The 19758-nt window shown below is 35.4% G+C and overlaps 1 pseudogene; it reads left to right on the top strand.

The window, feature by feature from the left end:
• Positions 1-13826: 13826 nt before the first annotated feature.
• Positions 13827-14528, top strand: LOC144305226 (translationally-controlled tumor protein-like; annotated as a pseudogene).
• The last annotated feature ends 5230 nt before the right edge of the window (positions 14529-19758 follow it).

Raw genomic sequence — 19758 nt, 5'->3', positions numbered from 1 at the left:
GGGCAGAGGATCTGAATAGACATTTTTTCCAAAGATGACATAAAGGTGACCAACAAACACACGAAAAAAAGCTCAATATCACTAATCATCAGAGAAATGCAAGTCAAAACACAATGAGATATGACTTCACATCTATCAGAATGTCTAGAATCAGATAGACAAGAAATAAATAAGTGTTGGTGAGGATGTAGAGAAAAAGAAACCCTGTGCACTGTTAGTGGGAATGCAAATTAGTGCAGCCACTATGGAAAACAGTATGGAGGTTCCTCAAAAACCGGAAAATTAGAAATACCATATGATCCAGTGATTTCACTACTGGGTATTTACCCATAGGAAACAAAAACACTAAATTGAGAAGATATATGCATCCCTATGTTTTATATGCTTCCCTATGAAGCATTATTGATAATAGCTAAGATATGGAAGCAACCCTAGTATGCACTGATAGATAAATAAGTGTGGTGTACACACACACACACACACACACACACACACACACACACACACAATGGGGTGTTACTCAGCCATAAAAAAGAATGAGATCTTGCCATTTGCTGCAACATGGATGAGCCTAGAGGTTATTATGCTAAGTGAAGTAAGTCAGACAAAGAAATACAAATACTATATGATTTCACTTATATGTGGAATCTAAACAGAAAATAAATGAATAAACAAACAAAAAGCAGATATAGGCAGCCCCGGTGGCGCAGCGGTTTAGCGCCGCCTGCAGCCCAGGGTGTGATCCGGTGACCCGGGGTCGAGTCCCACGTTGGGTTTCCTGCATAGAGCCTGCTTTTCCTTCTGCCTGTGTCTCTGCCTCTCTTTTGCTCTCTCTAAATAAATAAATAAATAAATAAATAAATAAATAAATAAATAAATAAAAAGCGCAGATACAGATTTCTAAATACAGAGAACAAATTGGTGGTTACCGGGGGAGGGAGATAAGGGATGAACAAAATGGGTGGAAGGGGAGTGGGAGATACAGCAATAGAAGGTACAGCATAGGGATAATAGTTAATGGTGTTGTAATAGTGTTCAATGGTGACAAATCATATTTATAGTTGTGATGAACATAGAATAACTACAGAGTTGGAGAAACACTATGTTGTGCATTTGAAACTAATGTAACATTGGGTGTCAACTATACTTAAATTAAAAAAAATAAAAAGTCAATTAAATAGATAAAACCCCAAAGCTGAAACAGGAAGGCACAAAAACTTAATACACAAGGAAAAGTAAGAAAGTAAAGAGTGTTATAGATATTGGCTACTCTGGAAAAAAAACCAAAAACAAACTAACATTCATACCTCATGCTATTTATCAAAATAAATTAAAGTTATATTACATTTAACTATCTTAAACAACACAGAAATATTTTAATATATAGCTTTTTGGTCTTTGAGAAAAAAACTGAACATAGTCAACTAAAACACAATAAAGAATTTAAAAAATTGAAGGATTTGACATGATGCTTATATTATAAATCAAAAGAAATCATAAATATAATTTAAAAACTAATAAGAAACCGGGGAACACAATTTTCAAAAACATGACAGCTAAAATATCAGTGTCCGTAGTTACATAGAACTCATGGATGTTGATGAAAAAAATGCATGAATTCCCAATTAAAAAATAGGACCAAAACATCAACAGTCTGTTCACACACACATACCACACACACGCACGCACGCACACAAAGAAAAAAAAGACAAATGCTTAAAAATATATAAAAATATTCAATGTTTTGAGTTATGGCAGAAATGGCTAACAGATCATCAGACCTTATGCTCCTTCTCCACAGCAGCTTTTAAGTTAGGAACTACATTTCTCAGCCACCCTTTGCTCCATGAAGGACCATATAACTGGTCTTTGTCAATGGAATGTTAGTCATTTGTTTCTCTTCCCAGGTCCACCTTGATCAACATTAAAATGCAGACTTGAACAGAAAATAATTCATTAAAAGATGGAGTTGGAGCTAGTGAAAAGATAAAGCATTAACTTGGTCAGAATTCTTTCCTTTTTGGGGGGATATAGATGAGTGGTAAGTGGGGGAGGTTGAATTATTTTCAGGCTAATGATGAGACTGAAATTTTGTACATCCTCTGATAGAGAAATGCTTCTAGTTTCCAGAACCAGCACCAGCATGGGTTCTACTCAAAGCTGCTGAAAAGTAGAAAAATTGATACAGAGACTAACAAAATGAAGTACAGAGAATTCTTGATTTTTCTGTACTTCAGATTTTACTTCCCTGGAAGCTATGTATCCATGTATTAATAGTTTCTATGTAGTACAACACAGGATGACTTTCTTTTCCTTTTTTAAATTTGTATTTTCTAATTTTTCTGTAATAAATATATAAGATACCTATGTAAATAAACAGAAGAAATAATGCTAAATATAGAAGTGAAATTATTTGAGTGTATTTCCTTATTTTCTTCATTTTATTTTCTTAATCTTGTTGTCATCCTTTTGATATCTCTGCCACAAGGCAATCTATAAGCCCGCCAAGTCACAAGTTAAGATTCCAGGCTTTGTGCTATATACTAGGTTGGCTATTCGCAATTCTGAATTATGTGAAGTTCAGGTTATTCCTTCTCACACTTTCTTACTAACAAGGAAAATGTTTCAGATATCTGTATTATATTTTTAAAAAGCAGAATGTAAATTATAAGAATAAATCTATATTCATAAGAAAAGTCATGAGAAAGAAATGTACCAATTTGTAAATAATTTTAGCATTAAAAAAAAAGATGTTATTTATTTATCCATGAGAGACGCACAGAGAGAGGGAGGGAGAGAGAGAGGCAGAGACACAGGCAGAGGGAGAAGCGGGCTCCATGTAGGGAGCTCGATGCCAGACTCAGTCCTGGGACCCCAGGATCACACCCTGGGCCAAAGGCAGGCCCTAAACCACTGAGCCACCCAGGGATCCCCAGTAATTTTAGCTTTTAACCTAATGTCTGAAAAAGCACAAGTTGTCCAATTTGTAGGTGGTCAATTAATGTTGGTTGAATTTCTTTTCTTTTTTTTTTTAATTTTTATTTATTTATGATAGTCACAGAGAGAGAGAGAGAGAGAGGCAGAGACATAGGCAGAGGGAGAAGAATGCTCCATGCACCAGGAGCCCGACGTGGGATTCGATCCCGGGTCTCCAGGATCGCGCCCTGGGCCAAAGGCAGGCGCTAAACCGCTGCGCCACCCAGGGATCCCCTGTTAGTTGAATTTCAATTTGTAATCTCACTTTTAAGGAATCTCTCATAAGGACATAATCCTAAGGGGGGGGGCAATTTATATAAAAATATATATCTAGCATACCCCTACATTCATGAAAAATCAGAAATGAGCTAAATATTTAAAAATAGGAATACGGTAAGTAAACACATTTGGAAGCAATCTAGTTGGTGTTTAGTCTCTGGGTGGTAACAGTTTTGCCTTTCATAAATTATACAAAAGTTTACTGTTTTCCAAGACAATGTTTGACAATACTCATAAAAAATGACACAAGGATATGCACATATGATATAAAATTCATTGAAAAAAAGAAAACAAAAATATGTATGCAATGATCTCAAATATGAACCAACCTATATCCAGATTAATTAAGGCTAATCAATAATTTACAAGAGATGAAAACAAAGTTTTAATAGTAAGTAGATTCCTTATGTCTCTTGCAACCTGTGAAAGAATCTATATGTATACTAATAATTTTTAAAAGTATCAACAAAGGACATTTATTGAAGCCATTCTAAATAAAGTACACTAAGAGATTATTGAGTCTGTCCTACTGTTGAACAGTTTACAGCTACTAGATAAAGTAAGGATACTTAAAAGAAATGAAAAGTCTGCTTTTGCTTTCTAGTCTTGAAGGCATTTTCAGAATTCTCAGAATTTCCTATAACATGGCTTAGATCTTCACAAAGTTCTGGAATAACCACTGGAATTCTCTTTACTAGATTTTAGTACTTAAAAAAAACCCCATTATAGGGGTTTTATTATGAGATCTGGGCTACCACAGGACCTCAGGAAATTAGTTCTAGATGTGGTGGTCTCTAGCAAAGACTTAGATAATATTTTTTTCTTAAGTGCATCATACTTTAAATATGTTTATTCTGTAAATTCAGAAAATATGCTCTATGGCAATTTCCACTTGAAAACAAGTAAGATGCATTTCTATGCCTTGAGAGCACAATTGAATTAACATTTTTTATTATGAGTCCCCAAAAAGTTGTAAATAAATTTTCATTAGTAACTGCTTTAAAGATTATCTCAAGTTTTAAAGTATTTTTTCTACAAATATTTATATTAACTTGTCAGCAAAATGCATTAATTCTTTAAAAACCCAATCATTAACATCTCTGTGGTTTTTTCTGATACTCATAAAAAAATCCCTCATTTTTATAACACTAATCAGTAAATGCATTTGATTTTGTGTCCTGCTTTTCCTATTTACTATTATGTCATATGTATATTTCCATATATGAAGATTTTTCATGTCTGCTTTAAATCAATATTTTTAGCTATATATAAGTATTCATTCTTTTTGAAAACTCAGTGAATTAACTGAAAATTTAACTGAAAATTCACCTTTTACATTTCAAAAATGCAGGGATAAGGCATTTATTTTTATCTATGAGAAATATTTTTATAAAAAAGTCTACACGACCAGGAACATATTCTCTCCCCAGGCAATCTACTAATTTTGCTGCTTCAACTATAAATTCAGTAAAGATACTCACAAATCTTTCTCTGCAGTTCTCATCTCTTTTTGGGATTCCAATTTGGATCCCAAACTGCCCCCTGAACATGTTCATTGGGATGTCTTGATATAAATTAATTTTCTTGATTAATAGATAAAATAGGCATATTTACTTGTCAGTATTTTGTCTTATATGTAGCCAAAAGGAATTCTTGATTAGATTCATACCATACATTCTCATCCCTGGAGGAGAGAAAAAGTCTTTGGAAGAGAGATTTTTAGCATTTTTTAGCATGCCTGAAAGTAACAACAGATAAGGCAATAAGTATTATCCAGAGAGAGGTTTGTTGTTTTGTAGGTATTCCCATAGAAAAATGTCAAGATTTGTCATCACTGTCCATGGCAGAGTCAAGAACATAACGTCCTTGACATGGTGACAGGAGGTGGCAGCAAGTATAATGGAACTTGGAATCTGAGGGAAGGATAAAGGATAAAAAAGGAAGAATAAAGAAAAAGGACTTCCAGGTCTTCCCTTTTTCTTATCAGATATGATCTAATTTCTTGACATGACATAAAAGAGTCTATTTTTCTTGTGATTTCTCTCCAGTCTTCTAGGACTAGTCAAAGGTATTAAAATAATATTGTATGTTTATTGGAGTCAGGTAGGCCTGGATTTGAAATCTATCGATGACATTTGCTAGCTGTGTTACCATGAACAAATAATTTCAGTTCTCTGAGCTGCCATTTCTTCATCCACCAGTGGATTTTATAGGAGCATCAAGTGAAACAATTATTTGAGACACAAACCTTAGTGCCTGACACACATCAAATGTTCAGTAAATAAATGTTTTCTATTCTCTTCCTCTAGACAACTAAGCAACCTAAGAGGCAAATATCTATAGATACTGACATTTGGCAGAAAAATTGTCAAATAAGGAATTAGGACAATCCCAAAAGAGTATCCGGTGTAGGTAAGAGAGAACAGAGAGGCACAAGAAGGATGTCCAGCTACGAGAAAAATGACGTGAGAGATTATCTGCTGTGTTTGAAAATATGGAAAGAAGACTTCTTGTTCTGCCAGAAAATTTAGGGATAATTAAGACATGTTTGGGTGCTTTTATTAAGAGAATCCTTGTGGCTTAGGTGAAAATAATATTTTGTAGTTTTAGTAATGAAAATACTGAGTAATAATTTAACCACAAATGATGATGTAACTATTTTGAAAAGATGAAGAAAAAGGAAATGTGTACTTCTGTGGGGATTAGAGATCTGAGAGTCTTTCATCGCAGAAAGCAGGCAGGTAATATTTAAAATGGAAAGAAAAAAGATCAAGAAATAGCACTTAACATGTAATTTAGAAGTATAGAGGTAAATGCCAGAAGAAATGGCTGAAAGAGTTGGAAATGCTTCCTTATGCAGAATGAAATTAGTAATGGAGTCTGGCAGGATGGACAACTGTTCCAAACTACTTGTAGTATTACTTGACTTTTTAAACTAGAACTTGGATTGCTTTAATTCTAAAAGAGAGAGAGAGAGAGAGAAAAGAAAAAGAGAAAATTAAAAAAAAAAAAAAGAGGAGAGAACTGAATGTTTATCCACTTTCCTCCCTCACAGATTGATACGGTATTTTTTTATCAGCTATATATTTTTGTCCTAAGTATGAATGGCAGTGTTATAAGTTCTTGAAAAATTGAAATTCAGAAAAAAAGGGAGTAAATGATAGGGAACAGTTTTGTAAAGATTATTTATTTATTTATTCATGAGAGACACAGAGAGAGAGGCAGAGACCTAGGCAGAGGGAGAAGCAGGCTCCTCACAGAGAGCCTGATGTGGGACTCGATCCCACGACTAGGATCATGCCCCTAGCCTAAGGCAGACACTCAACCACTGAGCCACCCAGGTGTCCCAGTAGTAGGGAAAATTTAAAAGAGTTCCCAGAAGCTAGGGATTGAAAAAATTTAACGTGATTTGATTGTTTTAAGATGAATTGAGGTTGGGTGGTGTTGTGGTTTAAATATTGCTCATATGATAGGATTTTATTTATTTATTTATTTATTTATTTATTTATTTATTTATTTTTTTTATATGATAGGATTTTAAAGGGACACCAGTAGAGTGTTATAAGAAGCTAGTTTCAAAGATTGGGGCTGACATCTTCTAATCCAGTTCTTACTAAAAATACCACTCTATCTTCTAAATTTACAACCCAATGGTGTTTGAGGACTTTACCAGTTTTTCCTTCTAGAACATCAGCTCCTTTAAGCTCAGATTCCAAGTTTTCCACATATACGTATCCCACACAAAAGTTGACACAGTATTAGGTATGTAGATTATATTAAGAGAACATTCAGGAAAAGTAGTATTACACTAATTCCTTAAAAATTTTGTAAAATTTATTTATACATTCCCTGTAAAAATTTTAAATCTCTTTTCATATTAGCATTTTCATTAGAAAAAGTGGGCCTATTAATTACTTCATCCTCTTTTCTCATTTCTCTCTTTTTAAAAAAACATCATATTGAGTTTATATTAGTTAGTATATGTTATTTGCTATATTGGACAAGTATTTGCAATACCTTTATATAGTCAGTATCTTTAAAAATTATTCTTTTGATTATTTGACAAATATTTGTTGAGGATTTTTATTGTGTCAGGTCCTATGTCAGAAGTTGATAGCAGTGAAAGGTTTCCTATTTAGGAAAAAAAAAGGTTTCAAATAAAAAGTCATATAACTAATGTGTGATTGCAAATTGTGCTTAAAGAGTTTTAAGTGAGAGTTAAAAGGGAGGTTCTCTTATATATCCTTCGGTTCAGAATTCTGGATCCAATCTTTCTAGCTTAAAAAATTCAACTTCAAAAAAGTGAGTATACAGATTGGCTTTCTTTAATAAAAGCATAATAGTGTGCTAGGAGGTAACAGGCACCCATTATCCACATAGCTTTTTAATCTTTTCTGTATTAATTCTTCTATTTATAGCCACTCAATATATAAAATGCAGCTGCCTGTAGTATTTCTACTAGTTGTAAACAACACAACAAAGTCTTAGCTTAATTAAAATACTATAAATAGGGGGAAGAATCCCAATTCCTTTCCCTTTTCTTCTGCTATCAATAGGATTAGAATATTTTTCCATCCAACTTTGCCTTCAGATGCTTATCAAGGCATTCTCAGAACCACCAGCTAATGAGAGGTATCAGCAAGTCAGGGGGGGAGAGAAAGAGGCTTATTTTCCAATTATGAATGTACTGATTCATTAACCCTGACTCAAGCATTCATTTTAGATTCAGGTTGTCATGGGCTTGCATTTAAACAATAGTGGCATGTGGATCTATGCCATTTTTCAACAATGTAGTATAGGGATGCCATTTAAGAAACGGCAGAAAAAGAAGCTGAAAAGTAGTAAAATATGCATGGCCAAGGCCAAAACTGTATAATCTTTCAGAGAATCATAATTATTTTTACTCATCATTGGCAAATCTCAAAATACATTATAATAGTGGCTTATTCTACAAACTTTAAACTAAACAAAGAAATTCAAAGTGGAGAGATCATTATCTGATCTGATACTACAACTTAACTAAAGACATTGAAAAGTTAATGGTAGTATTAGTTAAAGCATCAAGTTAAAATAGTTTAAATATTAACTTACTATTATTCCTCAAAGTTTATGAACATACTCAATATTTTTCTAAAACTATACCTCCTTAGTAATGCACCAGTATAGTCAATTTTTAATAAAAAGTTTCATATTATCTTAATTAACTGTTTTGTTCAAATAACCATCTCAAACACAGTCTTTTGCCTAACCTAAATGTGCTTTGAACTTATAAGAATAATTTATACTACTGTTTGTCATAAATCAGTAATTTGGATACCAGCCTCAGAAATTTTGTCCATTTCCAGGCATCAATTGTACTAATATTTTTTCAAGTATTTTTTAAATTGACAAATCTCATTTTAATTAACTTGACTTAAGTAATAATATGATTAAAATCAAGGGATTGGTGTGATACCTTTATTTTTTTCAAATAAACATTGAAATAAAACTCAGAGGCCACAGTCCATAATTGTTATCAGCTGGAGTGTTAGTTTGAGGCAAGCTACAACTCTCATTCCTTTTAAAGCTACTGAAAGCTGAGATTTTTTAGTTGTTCGTTACAGATCAACTTAGCCTATCCTGAGTGATGAGGAACATACCTTTTATAATAATAGTTGTGTATTATCCTTCAAATTCTTCAAGTTCTTTTCAAATCTTTTAGCTGACTCCAAAACAGTAAATGCACAGAGTGAGAATCCAAGAAGCCTAGCAAAAATCAGCAGTTAGGAGGCAAAGGTTTCTAACTACAAGGACCTAGAGAGAAAGAATTTGAAATCCAAATTCTGCCAAGTGAGAAGAGTCTGATAAACATTTTAGACTTTACACTAGAACTTCAGAAAAGCCACATCTTATGGGTAGTTTAGGACTAAGGGTTCCAATCTAGAATTAAATGCAAAATGGAAATAAATTCACTATAACAAAACCTAAAGCAAGCTTCCATTTTACATTAACAGAATACAGACATGTGGTTATCAGAAGCAGAGGATGGGAAGAGAAAAAAGTGGAAGAAAATTAGATCATCAAAAAGTACAGATTTCTAGTTATGATGTAAATAAGTACTGGGGATATAATGTACAACATGATGATTACAGCTAACACTGCTATATGATATATAGGAAAGCTGTCAAGAGAATAAATCCTAAAAGTTATTATCACAAGGAGAAATATTTATTTTTCTTCTTTCTTTTTTGAATATTATATCTACATGAGATGATGGAGGTTAGCTGGACCTATTGTGATAATCATTTCACAACTTATGTAAGTCAAACTATCATGCTATACATCTTAAATTTATATAGTATGCCAATTATTTCTCAATAAAACTGGAAAAAATAAGATTGATGTGATCTACCAATAGCTTAGCTGTCTTAGTACAAACTCAACTTTCTCTGGAGGAAGGATATAAAAATACATTATCTCTATAATGCATCATCCACAATATCCAGGACAAAATATTACTGGATATTTGGAAAAGCAGGAAAACATGAGTCAAAGAGAAAACATAGTCAAGAAAAGCAAGCCCACAGATGACCCCTATGTTAGCGTTGAGACAGGACTTTTAAAACAGATATTAGAAGTATGCTAAAGGACTACAAATAAGAGAGGAGCAAAATGGGTAAGCAGGGAGTCCCAAAAGAGAAAAGAGAACTGTAAAATAATAAAATTGAGATTCTGGAGCTGAAACATACAATGTCAAAAAAGAAAAATGTACTGGATAAATTTTAAAAGACTAGACACTGTAGAAAAAAAAGAAAAGTCACTTTGAAGATAAATAAATAGAAATTATCCAAACTGAAGAAAAGAGAAAAAATTATTGATAAAAATAGCCAAACTGCAGACATGTGGGACAATAAGCTGACATACGTGTAATTAGAGTATCAGAAAGAAAGGAAAGAGGGTATGGGATAGAATTTATCTTTTTAGGAAAAAAAACAATTTTCTGTTTAGGAAGAGTTAAAAATTTTCCATAATTTAGTAGAAATACATCAACTCACAATTCCAAGTATTTAGAGAATTCCTAAGAGGATAAATAGAAACAGCACTACAGGGAACCCTGGGTGGCGCAGCGGTTTAGCGCCTGCCCTTGGCCCAGGGCGCGATCCTGGAGACCCGGGATCGAATCCCACGTCGGGCTCCCGGAGCATGGAGCCTGCTTCTCCCTCTGCCTATGTCTCTGCCTCTCTCTCTCTCTCTGACTATCATAAATAAATAAAAATTAAAAAAAAAAAAACAGCACTACATCTAAGCAAATGATCGTCCAATTACTAAGACCAAAGATAAAGAGAAACATTTTAAAATAGAGAAAAATACATATTATAATACTCTTATTTTCACCAGAAAATCATGGAGCTACCAATCAGCTCCATTACCAATATCAAAAATGATATAAGAGGCATCATTTCAAATCCCACAGACATTAAAAGGATATAATAAAAGAATACTATAGTTTGTGTTAATAAACTCATCATCTGTTAAGAAATGGGCACATTTCTTAAGAATCACCAATTACCAAAACTTCAACTTTCAAAAGAAGAAATAGAAAATATGAAGTGTCCCATATCTATTTAGAAATTGAATATGTAATTAAAAACTTTCCTACAGAGAAAACTTGGGCCCAGATGGCTGTACTACCAACTCAATCACACATTTAAGAATTAAATAATGCCAGTTTTAGACAAATCATTTCTGGAAATAGAGAGAGAGGGAGCTTTTTCTAACTCATTTTATGAGGCCAGTAAATCCTGATACCAAAACTTGACAAAGATAGTACCAAAACAGAAAATTAAAGATCAATAGCCTTCATGCACAATAGAAGTAAAAATTATTTTAAAAAAATATTTTAGGGATACCTGGTGGCTCAGCACTCACACATCTGGCTTTGGCACAGGTCGTGATCCTGGGGTCCTGGGATGGAGTCCCACATCTGGCTCCCTGCATGGAGCCTGCTTCTCCCTCTGCCTGTGTCTCTGCTTCTCTCTCTGGGTCTCTCATGAATAAACAAATAAATAAATAAAATATTTTTTAAAATTCTTTAAAAAAATTTTTAAAGACTTTATTTATTTATTTATTTATTTGTTTGTTTGTTTATTTATTTATTTATTTATTTATTTATACTACCAGTTGGGGGAGGGACAGACAGAGAAGGAGAAAGAATCTCAAGCAGATTCTACTGAGCAGAGCCTGATGCAGAGCTTGATCTCACAACTCTGAGATCGTGATCTGAGCCAGAATCAAGAGTGACTCTTAATGGACTAAACCACCAGATGCCCCAATAGATGCAAAAATTCTTAGCAAAATATTAACAAATTCACTCTTGCAAGGGTGATATATCATGATCAAAAGGATGATTCCAGGAATGCAAGGTTGTTTTGAGACTTAAAAATTAATGTGGGGCATCTAGGTGGCTCAGATGGTTAGCAGTCTGCCTTGGGCTCATGATCTTGGAATCCTGGGATGGAGCCCTACATTGGGCTCCCTGTTCAGTGGGGAGCCTGCTTCTCCCTCTCCCTCTACCCTACCCCTGCTCGTGCTCTCTCTCTCAAATAAATAAACAAATAAATCTCTAAAAGTAATCAATTATGTGATTCACCACATTACCTAAATAAAAGGGAAAAATAATATAATCATTTTGATAGATGCAGAACAACAAGCATTTGAAAAAATTCACCATCTTTTTTTGAGAAGAGTTTTAGCAAAGTAGAACTAGCAGGGAACTTCCTCAATCTAATAAAGTACAACTCTGAAAAACCTATGGTAACATTCATACTTAACAAAGGACTGAATCCTTTTCTTCTGAGATTAGACAAGGCTATGTTTTCACGATTTAAATAAATTGTAGATTGAAATATAAATGTTAAAATCATAACGCTCATGGAAGAAAACATAGGAGAATATCTATGCACAGTTTGTGCAGCCAAAATTTTGTAGCTATGACATTAAGAAAAATTAAAAAAGTGAAAATGTAAGCTATAGAAAGAAATAAAACATTCACAATACATTACCAGCAAATCACTGCTGCAAACACACACACAAAATTAAATAGGATAAAAACCTCCCTAGTCAGTTCATAGAAGAGGATATATATAGATGACCAATAAATAAATAATAAATAAGATTTTTAGTATCATTAGTCATCAGGTAAATGCAAATTAAAACCACAATTAGGGCAGCCCGGGTGACTCAGCAGTTTGGCGTCGCCTTTGGCCCAGGGTGGGATCCTGGAGACCCGGGATCAAGTCCCATGTCGGGCTCCCTGCATGGAGCCTGCTTCTCCCTCTGCCTGTGTCTCTGCCTCTCTCTCTATCTCTAATAAATAAATAAAACCTTAAAAAAAACACACACACAATTAAATACGACCTCATAGCCACTAAAATGTAAGGGATTAAAAGACTGATATTACTAAATGTTGGCAAGGATGCTATTATGGGTTGGATTGTGTCCCGCCAAAAAAGATATGTTGAAGTCCTAACCATCAGTACCTTAGAATGCGGCCTTATTTGGAAACAGTTCATTGTAGATGTAGTTAGGTAATATGATGAATCACAGTATGGACCCAATATGACTGGTGTCCTTATAGAAAGATGGCAATTGAAGACAGAGATACAAGGAGAAAGTCATGTAAAGATGAGGGCAGAGATTAGAGTGATAGAAGTCAAGGAATATCTGAGGCTATTAGTAGCTATAAGAGAAAAAATGATCCTCACCCAAAGCCTTTAGAGGCTTTAGAGGGAGCATGGCTTTCCTAATATCTTGATTTTGGACTTCTACTCCCCAGAATTGTGAGACAATAGAATTTAGTTGTTTTGATACTTTGTGATAGTTTGTGATACTTAATTGTGGCCACCCTAGGAAATGTATACAGGTATAAGGCAACTGGAACTTCTATATATTCCATATATTTCTTATTGAGCTAAACATACACTCACTATATGACTCAGTAATTCTGCTCTTATGTATATATCCAAGGGAAATGAGACTTATATGCCCATAAGAAAACTTGTACGTGAATGTTCATAGCAACTTTAGTTACAGAAATCACACCCCGACATAAATAAAATGTCCATCAACAGGAAATTGCATAGACAATATGATATATTCATGATATTGAACTCTACTCAGACATAAAAATGAATGAACTACTCATAAATGCAACAATATGGACGAGTCTCAAAAACATGCTGAGTAAAAGACACCAGACACAACATTTAATATACTGTATAATTCCATTTATCTGAAAATCAGGAAAAGCAAAACTAAGCTATTATGCTAGAAACCAGAATAATGGTTCCTTCTGTAGATTTACATCCAATGGGTCATGAAGAATGTTCTGATGTGATGGAAATAGTCCATATCATGGTTGGGGTATTGGTTATGTGGATGTATACATTTATCAAAACTTACCTAACTCTCTTTTCTGCTTGCTTCTCCTTCTGCCTGAGTGCTACTCTGGCAGCACCATGCTCACTCAGAGCTCCCACCTCTTGCTAAGCTAGCACTTCCATTGTCTCCCTCCAGCCACCATCACAATCATCTACCCAAACCTCATTAACCATGATAAGATGTTCTCCAAGATTTGGGATGGCCTACAGGCTATGCCCAGAGGTGGAGAAGAATATGGTCAGTAGGAGAGAGGGCAACATTGATGACTCACTCATTTGTGGAAATGCCTTCACCTACGGCCCTGAGGGTGAATGATACCTAAAGTACAGTCATCCCCAGTATTGTCATTGTCATGAACCATAGCTTGCAGGAAACCAGCTTCACAAAAAAAGCCTACAAGACATACAACAAAGATGACCTGAAGTCAGTCAAAGGCAAACTTGGAGCACTGAGGCCAGAAAAGAGAAAACCTTTTATGATGGGCTGAAGAACCAATCAAGAACATCTTTGCTAATTTCAAAACCTACAAGTTCTTTTTTTTAAAAATATATATTTTTAATGTATTCAAGAGAGACACACACAGAGCGAGAGAGAGAGAGAGAGAGAGACAGGCAGAGGGAGAAGCAGGCTCCATGCAGGGAGCCCGATGTGGCACTCGATCCCAGGACTCCAGGATCATGCCCCGGGCCGAAGGCAGATGCTCAACCACTGAGCTACCCAGGCATCCCTACATGTTCTTTATTAGCAAAATCATGAATCCAGATGGAATGGTTGCTTTGCTGGATTACCATGAAGATGGTGTGATCCCATATATGATTTTCTTTAAGGACGGTTTAGAAATGGAAACATGTTAACAAATTTGGCCATTTCTTTGGATGTATCACCTGCTGTCATAACTGGACCCTGCCTTTCATCCACATAATACCAGGACTAAGACAAATGGGACTGATGTCCTCTTGAGCTCTTCATTTATTTTGACCTTGATTTATTTGGAGCGGAGGTATTGTTTTAAGAAAAAAAAAAAAAAACATGTTGGGTAGGTTGTCTGAAAATAAAATGCATTTCAATTCCTTTGAGAGAATGTTTCTTTGTTTAATACATATTTCAATCCATCCTGTGTTGAGTCCTGGAGAAGCTAGAGTCTGGTTAAAACCTATTGTAGACTACTTTTAGGAAGTAGAAGATTGTCTGCAGATAACTTCTACAGTGAAAACCACTTCTGGGACTGGAACCTAAAAAACAAGATCCAAACATCTTAGTTCTGACTTCAAGTAAAGAGAAAGGCCAAGCTCATAGCTGAGCCAATATTTGAAGTGGATTCCTTATACATTTCGTCACCTACAAATGGGAGTAGTTAACTCTGGAAGAGATTACCAAAAAAATTTAAAAAGAGACTAATACAGTTGGAAGTAAATACAACAACAAACAACTTATCTAACTCTACACTTAAGATCTTTACATTTATTGAATATAAATTATATCTCTATAAGAGTAACTATTAAAAAAAAACAACACCCTTCTCAATAGAAACACAAAAAGCAAAGTTTAACTTCCACTTCTGGATAGAATGGAGAAATATGGGGTAGGTCAAATCTGTCAAAGACAACTAGGGGGCAGCCCCGGTGGCTCAGCCGCTTAGCGCCGCCCACAGCTCAGGGCCTGATCCTGGAGACCCGGGATCGAGTCCCACGTCAGGCTCCCTGCATGGAGCCTGCTTCTCCCTCTGCCTGTGTCTCTGCCTCTCTCTCTCTCCTCTCTGTGTATTCTCATGAATAAATAAATAAAATAAAATCTTAAAAAAAAAAGACAACTAGGAAAGCCAGCTAAAATACAAAAGCCATCTATGTCAAGCTCAGAGAATTGTAGAAATAATGAAGAATAGACAGATTAAGATTGTGAAGACAGAAAACCATGAGATCTGAGCTGAGGGTCTGCAGATGCTTTCTCTTTAGGAATTTTCACCAAATTTTTGGCAAGCAAGAGGGTGACACTCAGACTTTGCCCAGGGAGAAGTGACCGCTGGGGTCAGAAAAACAGCAAAGGTTTTGGGGATTTCACATGGCTAGAGAGACAAAATTGTAGACTCGATGAGTCAATCCCACTGCCAGTTTTATGTTCCAGATTTACCAGATCCCACAAGGCTAGAGGTTAAAGAGTGAAGGTGAAAATTTTTCATATTTACTTAGGAAACTCTACAGTTTGGTCTTCAATTTACCTTTCTGACTTTTATTTTTCAATGTACTATAACTTATAGATGCTAATCATAAGGAACGTTTCACCTTCCTTCCTTTTCTTTCTTCCCTTTTTTGCTTTGTTAATTACAGTTTCTATGCCTGGATGCCCTTTTCCATTACATGTCTTCAAATATGAAAATCAATCTATTCTTCAAAACCAATTGGAAAAATTTTTGTGTGACTTTGGGAAAGTTTCTTACTGAAACCCAGTGTTCTCTAACAAATGAAGATAAAATATACCTGCAAGATTGTGGTGAAAATTAAAAGAGATTATATAAATGAAAATATCATATTGGGTACCTAGCACATTGAAGTGCTTCAAAAAATTATTCTTCACAAAGGCAATATACAATAAATTATATTTACATATACCAACAAAAAAGAGAAAATGAAAATTAAAAAATAATACCAGTTATAATAGCATAAAACACAAATCACATAAGAGTATATATAGCAAAAATTGTGGAAGAGCTCTATACTGAAAGCTAGAAAACATTACTCAAAGTAAGAACTAAACAAATAGAGTGGTATATCATGGTTTTGAATTAGAAAATAAATATTTTAAAGATAAAAATTTCCCCAAAAGCTGATCTATAAATTCAAAAGTTTCAATCAAAATTACAGCCAGCTTTTTTGGACAGAAATTATGAACTGATTTTACTTATTTGTTTGTTTTAATTTCAGCTTTATTGAGGTATAACTGACATATAAAATTATGAAGATGATTTAAATTTCATATGGAAATACAAACAGGATGATATTGATGTAAAGATAGACAAATGACCAGTAGAACAGAATAAAATCCAGAAACAGGCCCACACATATGTAAAATCTAGTTTATAACAAACACAACACTATAGGGGAGAGGTAGTTATTTCCATAAATAATGTTGGTGAGTTGGATATATCCATGAGAAAAAATTTTGATTCCATACCCAACATTATACATTGGACTATGTTAAAATTAATAACATCTGTTCATCAAAATATCTTCAGATGTTAAGGAGACAACTTAGATCGAAAGGAAACATTCACAATACCTATATCTGACAAAGATTTCATATCAAACATATATATTGAACCCCTACAAAGTAGTAAGAAAAAGAGAGATAATTCATTTACAAAAAAGGGCAAAAACTTGGTCACCTCACAAAGAAAGGTAAAGAAATGGCCAATAACCATAAAAAAAAAATGCTTGACTTTATTGTTTTTCAAGAGAAAGCAAATTAAAATCAACGGATACCATTGCTGCCACCTGAATGAATAAAATTTAAAAGTAGGAAAATATCAGGTGAGGTGGTAAAGCAAGAGAATTCACACACACTGCTGGTGGGAGTGGAAAGGAAACAACTGTTTTTGCAGTTATCTACTCTAGCTGAGTAGGGACTGAGAAGGAGCCCAAAGGGATTTTCTGGAGGGTATAGCTTGATCTGGGGGCTGGTTACATGCATGTGTTCAATTTGTGAAAATTTATCAAGCTGGATTCTTATGATAAATGCACTTTCTGGATGTGTATTACATTTTAATAAAAATTTTAAAAAATAATCTTTCCCTTCCCTTCCTTTCTCTTTCCGTCCCTTCACAGATAGAATATTGGCAGGTCCCATGGCTTTTCCAGTCATGCTTAGATAATAAATAGTCCCTTTGTTTAGGCATTAAAAAATCCACTCTAGCCTAATAATCACATAACTTAAGCCTGGTCCTGGGTAACCAACACAACTTCAAACTCTTGTCTAATACTAAAGCTTCTCATCCCAGTGGGGGCCTGACCTAGGTGGGGAAGCCCACAGAGGAAGCAGTGATATTCCTGGTCGGCTTCTTCATCAGTTTCCAGCTATTTCTTCTCCTCACTGGCTGCTGGCTTGTCTAAGCCCCTAGATACAGGCCAAGGCACAGAGGATTAGGGGAATGGCACTGTTTTATATGGCCGGAGCAGCTGCAGTGTACTGTGCTCCCCACCCCCCCACCCCCGATGCTGGCTCTTATGAAGTGCTTTTGTGGGTTTTCTGGAGAGTGTCCCACTGAGACCTCAGATGGCAGTGGCTCCCCACCTCGCCCGCCCTGGGCTGCCCAGCCCCACCCGCACGATGCTTGTCCTCTGGCAAGCTGCCTGATGAGCTGCTCCCAGGCCTGGGCTTCCAAACATACCCTACACAGACTCTCTCAGTTGGGGTCCTTTCTCCTTGCTGGGGAGTCTTCTTGAGCATGACTCATTTTGAGGAGATTTCAGATCAGCTCCTTCTCATGGGATCTACATCTTTCCTTCCTGGAAAACACAAACATTTGCCCTGCTGTTTGTGGAACTACAGATTGCTGCCAGTACATTCCTCTCTCTGTGCTGCAGGCTAGTTGCTCATCTTTAGATGACTGGATTAGGTTAAGGCACAGGTCTTCATGTTCCCCAAACTTCTGAGGTGACTTCTGAGCTCCCTCACTTGGCTTGAGGTGAAGGAAAGTGACTCCTTTTCTTCTATCTGCAGAGCCAGTGAGTGAGCAATGCATAGCACACTGACTGTTCTCTCCAAAGAAATCCCCTCTTGATCTTGCCTTTGAGACATCATCTCCTCTACACTCTCAAGGTGAGTCTCTTAGTATCTTGCTCTAGAGCAGTGGAGACACAGTCCAGGACTTGGGACCTATTGGGTTGTTCTCAAAGTGAGACAGCAAAGTGTCATTTTAACATCCTCTTACATAACTAATCTCTTTCCTCATCTATCATAGTTTTTCTCTCCTAGCTTTTGTCACTTTCAATCTTGTGTTTTAGTTATTGATGTGCATATCAAACTTCCCCTACTAAACTATAGGTTTTTGGAGAACAGGGTTCAAATCCATTTTAACTCTATATGTCCCATAAAACCTAGTAGAGTGCTGGTACAGATTTGGAGCTTAGTGCATATCAAGATAATGAACAGGTAAATAATTAGAGCTGCCCCCTACAAGACTGGACACATTGAGCAGGGCTAAACCTGACCTTTTGTTTGGTATGCAAAGGTACTAAGGTTTCCTGATTTTGTGACCATGAGTTACAGGATTTCCTGATTCTATAACCATGTTTAAAACACATTCATTCAAAAATAAAATAAAAAAATAAAAATAAAACACATTCATTCATTTCCTATTCACTCAACAAATATTTCCTGAGAATTTATTATGTGTCAGGTCTGGGTAAGTGATAGGAAATAAAACAGACATAGCTTCTACCTTTTTGGAGTTTAGAATTGAATTAGTATGGATTCGACATGAGTGATGAGTAAGCTTTGGCTAGGTGGATAGGAAGAAGAACCAATTCCTGCAGGGAAAATAACTAGCAAGTACTCTTGACTCAAAGGTGAGAATGTGAGGATGTGTCCAGAGAGTGTAGATGAGCCAAGCTGTAACAGAGGAGCCTGAAGCAAGCCCAATCCAGGCTTGATCAGTGTACTGTGGAGAATGAAGTGATACTACGGAACAGACACAGATAGGCTTGGGCAAACAACATTTGTCTCTGAGGGTGGCTCTGAAATCTGGTTTACCTTAGCATGGGGAAGTTATATTCCTTAAAAATATGATTTACAGTGTCTTCTAAATCCTTTGTAAATGTACCCATCCTGGCTAATGAAAATAAGCCCTGGGATATCTTTTTGTGATAGTATCTGTCTCTCAATTGATAAATAACCTTGGTAATTTAACATGACATTTAAAGGTTCTTGCTTCATGATGTCACTGAACAAAGACTTGTTATCCCCCCTTAATTCTCCCAACTCCACAGACTTTCTCTCTCTCAGCCTCTCTCTCTCTCTCTCTCTTCACACACACATAGGCACACACATCCCAAGAAACTCATGCTATTTGGCTGCTCTGAAGTCAGGTAC

The sequence above is a fragment of the Canis aureus genome, chromosome 3, assembly GCF_053574225.1.
Source record: "Canis aureus isolate CA01 chromosome 3, VMU_Caureus_v.1.0, whole genome shotgun sequence".
Lineage (NCBI taxonomy): Eukaryota > Metazoa > Chordata > Mammalia > Carnivora > Canidae > Canis > Canis aureus.
Note: the sequence above shows the minus strand (reverse complement) of the source record. Positions and strands in the feature narration are given on the sequence as shown.